The sequence below is a fragment of the Sceloporus occidentalis genome, unplaced genomic scaffold (assembly GCF_023333645.1).
Source record: "Sceloporus occidentalis isolate IW3139 unplaced genomic scaffold, rSceOcc1.0.p SCAF_3, whole genome shotgun sequence".
Lineage (NCBI taxonomy): Eukaryota > Metazoa > Chordata > Lepidosauria > Squamata > Phrynosomatidae > Sceloporus > Sceloporus occidentalis.
Window position 1 is genome coordinate 94,588,763 of NW_028316983.1, and position 13,811 is coordinate 94,602,573.

The 13,811-nt window shown below is 42.6% G+C and overlaps 1 protein-coding gene across 9 annotated transcripts in view; it reads left to right on the top strand.

Annotated features, from left to right (window-relative positions):
- Positions 1-13,811, top strand: part of NEXN (nexilin F-actin binding protein) — a 49,783-nt gene that overhangs the window by 215 nt on the left and 35,757 nt on the right. For 7 of the 9 annotated variants that reach the window (XM_089515500.1, XM_089515496.1, XM_089515503.1 and 4 more), the window contains exon 2: positions 2,227-2,418. The exons of the other annotated variants lie outside the window; for them this stretch is intronic. The gene's annotated coding sequence lies outside the window, so the exon portion shown is untranslated. The remainder of the gene's footprint in view (positions 1-2,226; positions 2,419-13,811) is intronic. 9 annotated transcript variants of the gene reach the window in all.

Consider the following 13,811-nt stretch of genomic DNA (forward strand, 5'->3'; position numbering starts at 1 on the left):
AGTACAGGTTGTTGTTGTTGTTTTTACTAAATAGTGGCACTATGGATGAATTTTAGACCTAGCTACTGTTTGAGCGTTGGTGTCTGCAGTTGTGGTTCTTGGAAGTGGAAGTGATTTTGTGTTTAACATTTTTACATATTTGGGTCTCTGTGGTTACTTATAGGAGCTAGCTGTGGTGTAGTGGGTTGAATGTTTGGCTATGACCCTGGAGACCAGAGTTTGAATCAGTGCATTGTGCATGGAAACCTACTGGGTAACCTTAAGCAAGTCACATTTTCTGAGCCTCAGAGGGAGGCACTGGCAAACCTGCTCTGAACAAACCTTGCCAAGGAAACCCTGTGATAGGTTTGCCTTAGGGTCGCCATAAGTCAGAAAGTACTTGGACGGCACACACCAACAATGGTTATTGTTAGGTTGCCTTACACAGTCTAGTGCCCTTCCTCAAATTTGGACTCCAGCACCCATCATCCCTTGCCAGCATAACTAGTCACCCTGCTGTCTGGAGATGATGAGAACTACATACCATGTTCTCCCGAAAATAAGACACTCTCTTATATTTATTTTTCCTCAGGAAGAAACACTATGGCTTATTTGCAGGGGATGTCTTATTTTTATTAAGTATGGTACAACAATGTACATTTATTCAAATATAGTTAAGTCGTCTTATCACTAGGTCTTATTTTCAGGGTATCGCTTATATTGCACAAATGCTTAGAAGTCCTGCTATGGCTTATTTGATGGGTATGTCTTATTTTCAGGGAAACAGGGTAGTTGTGCATTTACTGTGACTCAGTTCAAGGGAGCAGCTAATAAGGCTCATGATGACATATTCAAGACAGTGATAATATAAACCAGACCCTCTCCTTCTGTTGGGACCCATGCAGGGTAAAGGGAAGGCACTCTGCACCCGCTCAAGGAGGCTTTCCCAGGCCACGTTCCCATGTATAAATCGCTTTGTGACCCAAACCAATGGATCGGTTTGGCAGCGGAGTGTGGGTCATACTACATTTGCCCCCATCACATTTTCTTGCTATAAAATAACGAATGAATTGATTCAAAATGGACCTGCTCCAGCAGGCCTAAGGGCAAATTTATATCGATTCCAATACACATCTAGTTCACATTTGCGCAGAATCAATTTATCCAAAAAAGATGTAGGAAAAAATCAGTGTCAAAAAGGCATGGATTAAATGGGTCTAGCATGTGTCCTCCTCCTCTCCGAATTGCTTCAGCAATTTGGTTCAAGTATGAACCATGGTAATTTAAATTGGTTCAAACCAATTTGTGATCTGGTTTAAAAGGTAGTGGGAATGAGGCCTGAGTTTCAACTCCCTTGGCTTGGCTGAAACATGCGAGGGATGGCAAACTGTCTTCTAGTCCAGCATCTGCACTGTGGAAATAATCTGGCTTGACACCACTTTCACTGTCATGGCTCCATCCTAATGAATCCTGGGAATGGTAGTTTGTTGTTGCACCAGAGCCCTCTGACAGAGAAGGCTCAATGTCTCACAAGACTCCAGTTCCCTGAATTCTGGAGCATGGGGCCATAGTGGTTAAAGTGGTGTCAAACCAGATTATTTCTGCAGTATAGATGCTGCCATAACTGGAAAGGAGGACAAGACACTGCAACATGTAGGACAGTCAAGAAAAAAAATGGAAGATGTGACCAAATCAAAGTTACAAAGCACTCATATATAAATATAAATCCATGCTGCTCAGCCATGTGCCAAATGGCAAAGGAGGCTTGGTCCCCCTGCCCTAAGGCTAGCACCCCTGGCTGCATCCACACTGGAGAGAGAGACCAGTTTGGAAGCGCTTTAACTCTTTGTCTGGCTGAAGGCTATGGAATTCTGGGAGTTGGAGTATGTTGTGGGGCCCACAACAAACTCCAACTCCCTGAATTCCATAGCCTTCAGCCAGACAAAGAGTTAAAGCGGTGCCAAACCGGTTTATCTCTCCAGTGTGGATGCAGCCCCTATCCCCTGGGAAACTGCAAAGAAGTGCCCCATTATGCCAACTGGGGGGAGGTGGGTGAGTCTGGGGTATTTATAGCCCATCGGCCCCTCCGTCCCAAAATAGCCCCTGGGGAAGCAGTGTGTGTGTGTTGTGTGTGTGTTGTGTGTGTGTGGGTTGTGTGGCTGGACAGCTGCAGCCTGGCCGGGGCTCGCTTGGAATGCAGCAGGAGGCCAGGCTGCGCACCGGGACTTTTATGGAAACTTGTTGCAGAGCCCGGCGCCGGAGCAGAAGAGGCAGAAGAGGCAGAGGGAGCCCAGGAGGGGAGCCCAGTTGCAGCCCCAGCAGAGGCGCTCCCCAGCCTCCCTCGCGCCCAGGCAGCCCCGGCAGCAGCAGCAGCCAGGGATTATTAAGCTCCGCAGCAGCAGCAGCAGCAGAGGACAGCAAGGAGCACAGGGGCCTCAGGTAGGGAAGGGCCAAGGGGGCAGGGGGCTTCTGGGTCGGCCTCTGGAGGGCAGGGCAGGGGGCACCAAGGGTTGGGGGCAGAGAGAGAAGGAAGGAAGGAAGGAAGGGAAAGGAAGAGAGAGAGAGAGAGAGAGAACAAGGAAGGAAGAGAAAGAGAGAGGGAGGAAGGAAGGAATAAAAAAGAAAGAGAGGAAGGAAGGGAAAGAGAGAGGGAGGAAGGAATGAAGGAAGAAAGGAAAGAAGAGAGGGGCAGGAATGAAGGAATAAAAAAGAAGAGGAAGGAAGGAAGGAAGGAAGGAAGGAAGGAAGGAGGGAAAGAACGAGAGAGAGAAGGAAGGAAGAGAAAGAGAGAGGGAGGAATAAAAGAGAAAAAGAGAGAGAAAAGGAAGGAAAGAAGAGAAAGAGGGAGGGAGGAAGGGAGGAAGAAAAAGAAAGAAAGAAAGAAAGAGGGTGGAAGGAAGGAAGGAAAGAGAAAGAGAGAGAGAGAAAGGAAGGAAGGAAAGAAGAGAAAGAAAGGGAGGGAGGAAGGGAGAAAGAAAATAGAAAGAGAGAGAGAAGGAAGGAAGGAAGGAAGGAAGGAAGGAAGGAAGGTAGGTAGGTCTGTCATGTCTCCTGAGGGAAAGGTAGAGACCGCAGGAGGACTTGTGGTTTCGTTTTCTGGCCCTTCCCCTTCTTCTTCTTCTTCTTCTTCTTCTTCTTCTTCTTCGGGGGGTGAGTGGGTTTCTGGTGGTCCTCCTTTCCCAGGAGCCCGTCCTCCATTCCCAGCCTCCTCCCCAGGAGGAATTCCCAAAGGCCCCTCCATTTTGAGCTGGACAGTTTGAAGCATGGCTCCACTCTGGGCCCCACAACAAACTCCAGCTCCCAGAATTCCATAGCTTTGAGCCAGGAAAGAGTTAAAGCAGGGCCAAACCGGGTTATTTCTCCAGTGTGGATGCAGCCTCACTGTTAGGGAGGTATTTGAAGGGGGAATCTCTCTTCCCTCCATTTCGCATACAGTCCTAAGAGGAGGAGGTTTATCTTTTGGAACTGATGACTTGCCCTCCTTCGCACCAAGTTTGGGCGCTTGCTGAGGGTCTTCCCCTCAGGAAGGGAGAGAGACTTCAGTTTATCACACCGGGGCATTAAAGAGAGATTAAAGCACATTTAAAGCATCCCACAAATAAAGCAAAAATGGCGAGTAATTGCACAAATGATTATCACACGCAGTTGCCCAAATACAGTGATATCGGAAATGCATTGTCGCCAAAATCCCAAAAGTAAAAAGCGGCACATGAATGCTTCTTTGCAGCCACTTTAACGGAGGGCTTTGTGCAAAGTTGGGCAAAATCCTTACGTGTAATTATGAGATTTTTCCGGGATATTTTCCGGGATAAACTCCCAATCTCCTTCGTGTGATAAACTCCATATTTGACATTCATTTCCAAACCATTCCCTTCCCTTTCCCTTCCCAAGAGCAACAGGTAGAGATACTGTACAGTAGTTGGACTTTTGGGAAGAAAACTCTTTCACACTTCCAAAAGTATTTCGTCAGGAGAGATTGGCAGCTCCTTCTCCATTTGGGGAGAGAAAAAAATACGGATGGAGACAAGCTCTTGTGTAATGGAGACATTTATTGCCTTGAAGAAACTGGGCCTTAAGTGTGTAACATCTTGAACAAGGGAAGGACCAGATGTCCTTCCTTTCGGAAGAGGGCCCTCTTATTCCGAAATGACTCCGCTTCTGCATATTATTGCAGCACTCCCAAAACAGAGCCCACAGCACACAAAGCTTGCCCTCCTCTCCCACATTTTCTTTCAACAGAAAAGGCAATGCAAGACTAAGTTGTGTGCAAATCAGGTAGAGGACTTTCCCTGATAAGTCCCTGAAGAGAACAGCCTGGATTATGCGGATGGCTTTCGGCCTTTCAGAGGTCAACGTAAAGGGAACCTTTTCCTTGAAAAGGTGTGGGACTGATCAGTGGCTAAGGAGATGACAACTGGAACTAAGGTGCTGAGCTAATATTAGAGCCAAGGTTGTGGTGGTTGATGGTGTCACCAGATATGTGGGTGGGTGATCTCTAAACCCTTGCTCTCGTCATTTGCTTATCTTGTGGGAGTCACTATGCCCTTATTAAATCTAGAAGGCTGTTCTGGGTGACATTGATGAGAGATGGAGAGTCTTAAACTCCCTCCCTGCCGCCCCATAAAAAAAAACATCAGATGTGTTTATACAGGCTTGTTCCCACTGTATAAATTTAATTCACTATATTGCATTGGTCAGGAGAAGATACTTTAACAAACTGTAGCAGCAAAAAGGAATATATATGTCAGGGAAGCAAGAGGCGACGGTGACATGTTGCAATACACATTGAATGCCTCATTTTGAAAACTTGGTGCCTCATGTTTAAGAGGTGCTGTATTGGAATGTGTCAGAGATGTGAATATGTGTTTTAAAAAATCAACAGAGTGTATACAAAACTGAATGTTTTTGTATTAGAGACACTGGAGCCAGCATGGCATAGTGTTGGACTGCAAGTCTGGAGACCAGAGTTCAAATCCGCACTTGGCCATGGAAACCCACTGGGTGACTTTGGGCAAGTCCCATACTTTCAGTCTCAGAGGTAGTCACTGGCAAACCTCCTCTGAACAAATCTTACCAAGAAAACTCTGTGATAGGTTTGCCTTAGGGAAACCATAAGTCACAAACGACTTGAAGGCACACGACAATAACTAAGTCTCACAAGTGCAGAAAGGTGGGATACAAAATAAATAAATGAGGTGTCTTTGTTTTATATAACCAAAGGCCATATGGAATAGGATAACATGAGTAAAACCTGTAAAAAAGAATTGAGCAATAAAATAGAAATATTAAGCTATACATAAAATAAACCACATTACTTTAGTCCATGTGTGAGAGTGAGAATGAGAGAGAGAGACCATTTTGGACAAGAGGAGTAATAAGGGCATGAACATGTATTCATCTCCAACATACTGCTCTGAGTTGTCCTTACTTATATTTTAAAATACGTTTCATATCGACTTAATTGTTGAAAACCAAAGGATGTATTTTATGTTGTGGCAAGCCACCTTCCATCATAACTTACAGTACACAAATATAAAGGTTGTACATTTTATTTTACCTCATAGCTTGTGTATTTTACTTATTTTAAAATTGTTTTAAGTATGAAACCTCTTGCACCTATACTAGTATTTTAATTATGTTTACGTGCCTGCTCATCCAGCTGGGGCTCTTTCTCTGCAGACACACACTTCATGCAAAGTTCTCATTCAGATCTCACACTTTCGAAAACCAAAACAAGCCACTAGCTTAAACCACGAGACTTTAAGCCCTAAGTGTCTATGTATGAAGGTTTACTTTTCACTGGTCTACCAGCTACACTCTTTTCTGGACCTAGATAACCTGGCCACAGTAGTCCATGTACTGGATGCTTCCAGATTAGATTACTACAATATGCTGTATTTGAGACTGCCTTTGCAGGTGGCTGGGAAGTTAATTTTTTAGCTACATTTTTTTGCAAGTATATGAAATAGAACCATAGAACAGTTTTAAACATGTTCAGATGTGGGTAAAACCGATAGGTCCCAAAGCCTTCACTATAAAGCCATACTTTTACTTGGCACCAGAATGACTCCAGTGTTGGTACCAACTAGGCTCCTAAAGGGAAGTTATTCTACAACTGCTGCATCACTGCAGAAAAGGCCCTCTCCTCTCATGATGTATTGCCCCACTGGTGGGACACAGAGGAGAACCTCTCCTGAAGGCTTCAAACCTTGGACAGGTATATATAAGGAGAGATACTCCCCCAAGTTCCCAAACTGCTTAGGTCTTTGAATATAATCACTAGTACCTTAAATTCAGACAGGGAGCATATTGGCAGCTGGTGCATCTTCTTTAAGATCAGCATTTTCACTGATCCTAACTGTTTTGATTGTTCTCATTTGTCTCTTTAAATTATTCCCCTCATTTTATATTGCTTGAATTTTTAAAACTGATTTTACTGCATGCTGCCCTGAGATCCTGTAATACAATTATAATTCAGTTATAAATAATTGAACAAAATAAAATAAAAACACTGGTGTATTTAATTGTACTATTGTAAAAATTACTGAGATAATTAATAGGGAGTACATTGAAAACTGAAAAGTGTTGTATAAAAAAATAAGTAATGTTGCTTATTCACTTGAATTTTACATTCTGAATGCTAATTATTTTATCTCAGAGGTGAGATGTCATTGAACTGCCAGTCCCAGCGTTCCTCCCCAGTGGTAAGCTATGTCAGGTTACTGGGAGTTGCAAGGGCAGCAAAATTCCCATTTTAGGTTTAGATCCTGAATGATTTTCCAAGATATTAAACAACTCAGGGAGCTTAAATGTATCCAGTGCATAATTTTACCCTTAATAATTGGAGCCAGACAGAGCAGGGACCCCATCATGCATATTGATTGTGTCCTAGAGCAGAACACCCAAAGAGGGCCAAGGACTACCTGATGTCAAGGTTTTCCATTTGTGTCCTTTTTTTTATTATTATTTAGAGCACCCATTGGCAGAATGGACAGCCTGTGTGCCCTTACCTTCCTCTGGCATTGCTGCTACTGAACTGTTGGTGTGTCTGATATGGAAATGGAGAGCCTGGCCACATGGTTGCAGGCAAGGTGCCCTATTTCCACATCAGACATGGCAACAAGGATCTGCTCAGTAGCGGCAAAAGCGGAAGAAGATAAGGGACATGAGGTGGTAGCAGGTTCATGGCATGGCAGGGGGTGGGTGTGTAAACACCTGCGCAACCCTGTGCTGCCCTGGGGATTGACTCGCATTAGGGCTGGGCCAGAATAGCAGGAAGGGGCTTAGCCCAAGCTATCCTAGCCCATCTACTCAGCCCCCAGTTTCCTCACATTTTAACATGTGGTTGCCGCAGACCCAATCCAGCGCTCAAAGGGACAATGTCAATCCGCCCCTATATGACTATCTGTTTTGGCCCTAAGTAATATCTCTTGGCCTGACCCCTCTCCCCCATGTCGACCTTAACAGCTAGCAGCCACATCAAATGAAAAAGGTCTGTTCAGCTGCTGAATGGGGCATCAGGAGGATAAAATTTCTAGCCCCTTCCCACCAGTGAGCAAGGCTGCAATGAGGAAGAAGAATCCTTTTATTGATTGGGATGCAGCTGCTGGCTGTTAAGGTGGGCTAAGGGAGAGTTTACAATTGTGTCAATAGTGCCATGACTACACTGAATATAGAGCAGTTACAGACGTATAACTCTACATTATGAATCAGTAACTGCAGTACAGAATGCTAGCTACTGTTTCCCCTTTTAAACCAAATTCTAGCAGTAAAGCACTTTCTTGAAACTCATCTTTGCCCTTTGGCAACATAACTCTCCACCTCTTTGCATCTGGCCCTGTTTCTGTTTCTGTTGTTGTTGTTGTTGTTTTGAGGCTTGGGTCTTCTGCAGCAGACCCAGTAGTGGCATCTTTTTTTTTTTTTTTGACATCTAGTACCATGTACTGCCTGTCAACTTGCTAGCATCATGAGGAGTGGGCAGCATGTGGCCTATGGACTATATACAGCCACATCTATTTTTTTTACTGCATCTCCCCAAGTGTCCATGCCATTGCCAGTTGTGTCAATCCTGGCCCCCCAGTGCTTTCACTTTAAAAATGCCACTAAAAAAAAATTAAGGAATGTGCTTCCTGTGCATCTTGTATACAAATGGGTTCATGCTTCCAGGAGGTTTCTAAAAATACAAATTTAATCGTAAAAAAGATATATAACTTTTAAAAAGAAAAATGGCACTTGGAATATGGATTTATTTTATTTTTTGTTGCAGCCCACATATTCACAAGGTTCTATAGAGTGAGATGAATCCCTGTTTCATGTAAGTTGCCTACTTCTGCAACACAACTCTATCTCTCAACTCTAAGGCCTGTTACAGACTGCCAAAATAAAGCTGCTTCGGGTCTCTTTGGAGGTATGCTGTTTAAATGATGCATGCATCCTAAGAATCCGGAAGCTGCACCAAAGCTGCACTCCAGTGCTTAGGAATGGAGAGTGGCTTTGGCGCGACCTCCGGATTCTTAGGACTCATGCATCATTTAAACAGCATACCTCCAAAGAGACTTGAAGCAGCTTTATTTTGGCAGTCTGTAACAGGCCCATGACAGTCAGAAAAGCAACAGGTAAACCTCTGGCTCCCATATGACATAGGCTTCATTTTCTTCACTACACTGTATTTCAGTTTGGAATATTTCCATTGTACTTTTTAAAGACATTTTGAACCACTTGGCCAAAGACAGTGAGTAAATGTCAAATAACTCAGTTTCTGAAGAGAAAACAATCACTTTGGAATTAAAAGCATTATTTACTTGCATTTGGAATATTTCTATACACCCTTTCCAACTTATTTCCCAAGATGTCACACCAGTGGAAGCAGCAGTTTATGGCAGAAAGAATGTTCTCTGCTGTGGTAACCTTGTTTTGGAATGGCTTTCCTTTGGAAATCTAATGCCAGCGGGGGCCTTATTTTAGTGCCAAGTTAAAACTTGGCTCTAACTTAAGCATTTAGGGGCCCCATAGCCTTGTCTTGACTTGCACATTTTTTAATCCTGTTGAATTGTTTTAAAATGTTTTCTAATCTTTAAAATTGTTTTATTGTATTTATCCTTCTTTAAGATCTCTAAATACAGGGCAGGATATGTATTGTAATAAACAAATAAAACAATAGGGCCAAATACTAAACGGTTTCACTAGTGCACACCTGTGATAATTGATTTACACAGAATCATAGCGTTGGAAGAGACCACAAGGGCCATTTAGTCCAACCCTCACAATCACAATCAAAGCATTCCTGATAGATAGCCATCCAGCCTCTGTTTAAAAACCTCCAGAGAAGGAGACTCCATCACTCAGAGGTTGTGTATTCCACTGTTGAACCACTCTTACTATCAAGAAGTTCTTCCTAATATTGAGGTGGAATCTCTTTTCCTATAGTTTGAATCCATTGCTGCAGGTCCTATTCTCTGGAGCTGCAGAGAACAAGTTTGTTCCATCCCCAATATGACATCCCTTCAAATATTTAAACTGGGCTATCGTATCACCTCGTAACCTTCTCTTCTCCAGGCTAAATGTACCCAGCTCCCTAACTCACTCTTCATAAGGCATGGGTTCGACTTTTCACTATTTTGGACACCTCCTCTGGACAGGCTCCAGCTTCTCAGCATTCTTTTTGAATTGTGGTACCCAAAACTGGACACAGTATTCCAAGTGAGGCCTGACCAGAATTGAGTGGTACTATTACTTCCCTCTATCTAGACACAATACTTCTGTTGCTGCAGTATAGAATCGCATTGGCTTTTTTAACTACCGCATCACACTGGACATTATCAGACAAGGGAAATTGGAAGTATAATCTAATGGCAATCCGAATGCAATCATGGGGTTTAACGTTATTGTGTGATAGACAACCACACACAAATAAGGGCAATGGGAAGTCAGTCCAAAGGCAATCATGGGGTTTCACGTTATTGCATGAGAGGTGATCACACGCAATTTCGGGAAATGACAAGCTATTTTCGGGCAATGGGAAGTCAGTTTGAATGCAATTCGAATTCACGTCAATTCGCTAAACTAGCAAATTCATGTGAAAACGTTCTGGCCCCACTTTCTTTTCATTTGAAATTAAGAGAAATTCCTCCCGTGTGATAAACTCCACTGTTGACTCATGTTCAACTTGTTGTCTACTACGGCTCCTAGATCCCATGTACATTGCCCAAGCACAGTGCTTGGTAGTTTGATTACAGTTCTTTTGGTATAAAGTGCAGTTTGTTTCTAATGTCATTGTTCAAAAGCTGTGATGCTAGGGTCCATTTACACTATATAAATAATGCAGTTTAAGATGACTTTGAGTCCTGTAGCTCTATCCTGTGGAATCTTGGGGTTTGTAATTTTATATGGTCTTTAGCCTTCTCTGCTAGAGTGTGTTGGTGCCTCGCCAAACTACAAATCTCAGGATTTTGTAGGATGGAGGCATGGCAGATAAAGTAGTGTCAAACTGCATTATTTCTACAGTGTAGACGCACCCCCTAGTTCTCTGAGTCTGAAAGGTCTTTAAGCAATAATTCTATGCATTTTTATCTGATTGTTAGTTCTAATGAACTAGGGTGTCTTACTTCTAAGTAGACATGGGTAGACTTGTGCTGCTTGACTTGTTTTTGTTGAACAACAGTGATCCCGTGCCAGATGTCAAATTCCTTTCAAAACTGGAGTTACAAAATCAGTTTTGGATTATGACACGGAGATCAGCTGCTAAAAGAATTTCATCCCAAAAAAAGTTCTGTTGGCAAGCTTTTGTGAACCTAAGCAGTTCTTTGGATGCTGGCATAAAAATGGAGTTTTATGGACTTTTCAGAACAGAACTGCAGTAGTTTCCAAAGGTGTTTTAAAGTGACCACAAATGGAATTTTGTTTGTTTTAAAGAGAAAAAAAAAGGAAGTTCCATAAGTTCTTCAGTACCTTGGCATATATTGTTCCTAAGATCTAGATTGCTGTCACACTGCAGAATTAATACAATTAGACACCGTTTTAACTGTCACAGCTGCATCCTATGGAATTGTAAGATATATAGTTTGTAGTGGCACCAGAGCGCTCTGACAGAGAAGCCTGAATACAACACTACAAATCCCAGAATTCCATAGAGTTGCACCATGTTAAAGCGCTATTAAATTGCAGTAATTTGGCTGTGTGACAACTGCCCAAGTTTCCAGCTCCTGAACCCAGTGGTGGTTGATATTAGTTAATCCACCATTTCTGAACATCTGATGAAATGAAACTTCACTTTTGAGCATTAGTGAATAGGCTTGGGAAAGTAAGACGGTGTGGCATATTTTCATTAATTTAATTAGCAGGAAAGTTCATTTTACTATTCTGTGTTGTGGATTTGCTGGTAGTAGTTGATATATACTTTCTCTGTTGTACAGTTTTTTCTTCTCTTAACCGTAACATAATGCAACATCACTGTGATGGAAAATGGGATGCTAAGATGACTTGTGTATGATGGTTTCCACCACATATGAACGTGGAAAAAGTAATCTAGCTAACGACATCAAAGAATAAATCTTGGAACAATATTCGCCTTTTTCTAATTTACATGCTGGAAGTTTGTAGTGAAATGGAAATTGGCAGCTATACACCAGAACATGCTGTTAAGGAGGGAAGAAAGAAAGGCGGGGTATAAATATAACTAGAAATGTAATGTCTGGACAGCTGCTACAGCCTTAACAAATGTATTTTTTCTCAATCAGGGATGTAAGGGAAATGGTAAAGTTTAGCTTTATACAGTTTTCGAGTAGTTTATTGAAAGACCACATGGAAGTTGTATAAAGAGCTCATCAAACTCCAATCAAGTAACCATGGGACTGCTTAAATGAAACAGGTGGTGGAATAGTGGAAAAATAGATGGTTTTTGCTTGTGAATATAAATTCCATCTTACATGGTATCTATAATAGTAAAAGTGTGTGTGTAACTTTCAGACACCTGAAATTTAACATGGATCCTAATGATATGTGTAGTGTTAGCCTTAAGAGAGCATCCTTGGGCTTATATGTTTTAAAATATTAATACTATTAATTATAATTTGTATGTAGTAACATCTGTAGTCAATAGATGGAAGACTTTCTAATTGGCAGAGAAGGTTGCAGTCAGACCTGATTATTCATGCAACTAATTAGTCTATTCATCTTATTAGGGACGTGGTGGCTTAGTGGTTAAGACACCAACTCTGATGACTGCAAGGTTGGCAGGTTGCCATTTCAAGACCCAAGTGCTATATGAAGGAGTGAGCTCCATCACTAGTCCCAGCTTCTGCCAACCTAGCAGTTCAAAAGCATGTAAAAACGCAAGTAGATAAATAGGTACCACTTTGATGGGAAGGTAACAGCATTCTGTGTGTCCCCGATTAGTCATGCTGGCTACATAATCACAATGTCATCTTTGACAATGCTTGCTCTCTTGGCTTAATAATGGAGATGAGCACCACCCCTACAGTTGGACACGACTAGACTATCATGTCAAAGGAGAAGCCTTTACCTTTAATTAGTCTGTATGCAGCTTTATGTATTGCTCTTCTCTGCAGGACCCTGTCCTGCTGCTTGGTGAAAGAGAGTGAGTAGGACAGAAGGCTAGTCAACTACCAATGTGGGAAAGCGGGGGGCAAAATGGAACAAGAAAGAGCCCTGGGATATTATGGCGGATTAAGTTTTTTTTAACCCTTATGAAACTGGATAGTTCTGTTATGTAAAAAGAAAAAAGTACATGTGGATTAACAAGACCACTGCTGGCGCAGCATCCTCACGATCCCTTCGTTCTGGGGTTTTTCTCTATTGGGAAGAATAAATCACCAGGTAGAGATGTCATACCAATCCACAGAGACAGAATCAAGTTTAGTTCTAACTAAAATCTGCCAAGAAATTTGGAAAACAAAGCAATGGTTTAGAGATTAGAAGTGATCAATATACATTCCCATCCACAAAAAAGGAGACACAAAAGATAGCAGTAATTACAGGACCATTGCACTAATTTCCTATGTAAGCAAAGCTATGGTCAAAATTCTGCAGCAAAGGGACTAAGCAGACAAGCCAAGCCTGGGCTATCCTGACCAGGGTCCTAACTTGGGTTGGTCCCCAGGCCTGCACAACGATGGAAGGGTTTACATGCGCACCTGCCACTGTGCCATAGACCTGCTACCACAGCAGACCCATTACTTTCCTCCACTGTCACTGCTACTGAGAAGATCCCCATCACCATGTTGGACAGTGAAATGGGGAATCTGGTTGGACTCATATAGTCAGGAGCCCCCTTTCCATGTCAGATGTGGTGACAGGGGTATTTTCAGTAGTGGCAGAAGACGATAAGGAACATGTGAAACTGTCCATTATACTGGGTGTTGCTGCAGAGGTTCTGACAAATCCCATGGCAAACAGTGGGTCATTCTGACTTGCAGTAAGGCCCCTTTGCACCAGCATCAGACTGGGACCACCAGATTGGCATCCGGTCTGCCCAATCCCAACCTGGAGGCTGGGGTACACATGGGTCTTTTGACCTGTGCTGACAGCCCCAAAGTTTCCTACCATATATTCCTACCATGATGGTCCTGATATGATCTAGCGTTACTGTGGACTGTGCACAAACTTCTCCTGAATGGTGGAAGGTTACAGGATTGGTATTGTACTGGAACCATCTACATTTTTTTTAGGTAATTGAATGGACACTGTTGCTGACATCCTTTTAGAACTGCTTGTTTAATATGTTCTTCCTTTAAATACATCCAAACCCTTCCCAGTTATTCCCGGTGAATTTTGTGATCTCGTTTCACAGATATAATTATTTTTTAGCCTAGAGT